This window comes from Mus pahari, chromosome 2 (assembly GCF_900095145.1).
Source record: "Mus pahari chromosome 2, PAHARI_EIJ_v1.1, whole genome shotgun sequence".
In the NCBI taxonomy this organism is placed as follows: Eukaryota; Metazoa; Chordata; class Mammalia; order Rodentia; family Muridae; genus Mus; species Mus pahari.
This window is the reverse complement of record NC_034591.1, coordinates 29,110,628-29,113,894: the sequence shown is the minus strand read 5'-3', so window position 1 is coordinate 29,113,894 and position 3,267 is coordinate 29,110,628. Positions and strand designations below refer to the sequence as shown.

The 3,267-nt window shown below is 39.6% G+C and overlaps 1 pseudogene; it reads right to left on the bottom strand.

Moving 5' to 3' along the window:
* Positions 1-495: 495 nt before the first annotated feature.
* The window catches only part of LOC110316216, a 26,806-nt pseudogene continuing 24,034 nt past the window's right edge, over positions 496-3,267 (bottom strand).

Sequence of the window (3,267 nt, the reverse complement as noted above, 5' to 3'; positions counted from 1 at the left end):
AGCTTCTCAAACATTAGTCGCTGCACAACGGCATTGAGCAGACAGAGGTCAGATTCACATCGAGACCTTCTGCCACATGCCTGGGACACACCTGGGACAGAGGACTCCCTCCTACCTCACTGACTGCTTACCCTGATAGCCCACTTGCTTGGCCAGTTCACACCGCCAAAGAAAATGTGACGGCAGCTGTCCTTCGTGCAGACAACAATAAAACAACAGGTCTGTGACATGTGGGAACAAGTGCTGTCATAGTATCTGAGTTAACTAAAGGCGCACTTAAAAAATGCCAAATTGAGATAAAAAGCAAAGTATTAGTCAATGCCGGCAAATTGTACCCACATCACTTAGTAATGGAGACATTTAGACATGGTTCAGATTCCTTTAACTCAATCTTCATAGCCTTGCAGCCATGCTGCAAAGTGTGTATCAAAAAATACAAGAGACAGCTATATCAGGATTTTGCTGACAGGACCCTGATATAGCTGATGACCTTTTCTAACATCTGTAGCTACAGCAGAGTGGTCTGTAACTCGGTAAAGATGCTCTCTGGTTCTTATGCTTCTTCCTGCTGGCTTTATTCTGTGTTTGACTGAAGCATTTGGTCAAATCCTTTCCTGATTCCCATTTGATTTCAGTGGACTTTGAAGATACATCACTGCTCTCATTCAGATGAAATTCATTGGAGGGAACGTTATTTTCCAAGTGAAGATTTTCATCGAAATCAAAATGTATTCTGTAGGCTGATTTAATGTCTTGAAATTCTGTCATTTCAACTCTGGTCAAATAATGCAGTCTCTCTCTCCCCAAGCAGTGCAGATACTTGTGGTTGGTTGAGAAGTGTTACCTTAAAATTTGGGATTTGGGCCATCAGTTCTGACCTCTTTTGGAAAAAAAAAATGTTGGTAGAGTGTGTTATATTTTTTTATGTACTTTCAGAATTTCCTCACTGGCCAGTTCTTTAAGTCTATTTCATTTTGTGCTTCCGCAGTATGCTCAGTTGTTTTCTGCTGTTATTTTTCACCTTTTGACAGGCAGGGAGAGGCTGTGTTCCCCGGCTTCTCTCCAGGAGCCAGTCGGTCTAAGTTTCATGGCTGGAGGCAGGAGCGCAGATTACTGTTTCCAGAACTTGGCACAAGGCAGTGGCAGGAGCCAGAGGCAGAGCCCGGATGCACTCAGCTAGAAGGAACTTGCAGGAACTAATAATCTATTCTCATTAAGTTGTCCCAGATGCTCTTTGAGATGGTTACCTTTTACATTTTTCCTAGATTTCTTTTTAAAGCAGATATTTAAATTAGATGATTTTAAATATTTTCATTTAAACTTTATGTAGTCAATTATATTGTAATCAGTGCCTTAATTGTGCCTGATAGATTCCTATAAGTAGGCTATTTACCAATATGTCTTAACATTTCTGAAATTTTCTACTTTGATCTATGTGATTTTTTTTTTTCCTACTTTGATCTATGAACTGTATAACACTGCAAGGTGATATTTGCAGGCGGAGAATCTTCACCTACCTAGTATGAGCATGTGGCTTACGGTCTTGTGATATTGGATATATCTGTTTATCTCTACTGTGCTGATGCTCAGTTTTCTCTGTGTGTTATATATGTTCCATTTTCACTGACATGACCTGTGCACTAGGGGCACAGTGTGATGTTTTGTAAGTGTTTGCCGTTCCTGTTTCTCTCGCAGTGGCTGAGCTTTGAAGGTTGCTGTGTTCTGTGTGAAGCTAGGGCTTTTGGTGATTTGTAACCACTAGCATTAGAACTCACCCATCCGCCTGCGTGCTGTCCCTGTGGTCTGCGCCTGTGCAGTCGGAGGCCCATGTTTTCAGTTTTGCTTGCATTTTTCTAGTATAACTTTGTTTCTTCTGGTATCTTCAGCTTTTATGAATCACTCTAAGTATGTCTTGTATTAAGCAATATGTTTTGGGTCCTTACAAGTCAAGCCGAGCATTTCCAAACACTTCACTATTGCTATAAAAGCAAATGTGTACTTATTTAAGTAGGACAACTGGGATCTACTCTGCATGCAAAGAAAAACCACAAACACTTCTGATTCTTCTCCACAAGGACAACTGCTATTAGCATTGTGCTATTTCATTTAGTTATATTCTGTCCCTCAAAAGTGTGTTATGAAATATTTATGCTTTATTTGTCACCTATTTTTTTTAAAAAAGCATTATTCAGGGCACAAATTGCATTTTATACATGTTTTCAGAACCATCAAGCTCAATATATTCACCTTTTTGTGTTCCCACATCTAGCTATTCAGAATGCCCACTCATGGATTTCAACTGAAGTTAAGATTAAAGAAAACCCTCCCATTGCTTCTTGAACTGTAAATGTCAGTCCTATATGGGTTGTTGTTATGCAGGATATATTTTCTTCTCTGCCCTGTAGCATTTCAACAGGAGCTGGGTGACCATATGATTTAGGCTTTAAAGTTGGAGTATTGAAATGAAAGGAGGGCTTTTACTATTTATCTCAGGATGATAGACTTAAACCAAGGGTGTTTTGTATAATCTTGTTCTATAAGTACCAAGCAGATATGAGATTCCATCTTTAGGATACCTGCAGGAGACTCTCTTTCTGTCTGTCTGTCTCTGTATGTCTGTCTCTCTTTCTGTCTCTTTCTATGAGTCTCTCTCTCTCTCTCTCTCTCTCTCTCTCTCTCTCTCTCTCTCTCTCTCTCTGTGTGTGTGTTTGTGTGTTTGTGCATGTCTGTTTATCTGACTGTCAGTCTGATTCTTATCTAGCTAGCTGACCATTTCATTGAATTAGACAAGAATCTTCTGCTTGCAATCAGCATTGATTTCATCTTGATGTTCTTCAACTTGTATTTTAGTTTTCAAGATGGGTGCAAACATTTTGAGTGAATCTTAAGGACCTGCCCATGAGGCTAGAGAGATCAGTGGTTAAGAGTGCTTGCTGTTCTTGCATACAACCCAGGCTTAGCTCTTAACATGAACATCAGGCAGCTCACAACCGCTTATAACTCTAGTTCAAGAAGATCCAACATCCTTTTCTGGTGTACATAAACTCACACAAGCACACACATTCACATAAATAAGACAGGAAGAATACTTTATATCTGCGTCTCATCCTCAGCATTGTATTGATCTCCTTCTTGAAGCCATATATTCAGTCCCTTCCTCCAATACGTAAATACTCAGTCATAATCTTGTTCTATTCTACTCTACACCGAAGTACTTACAGTTGTAATAAATCATCCTTCTTCTTCTTCTTCTTCTTCTTCTTCTTC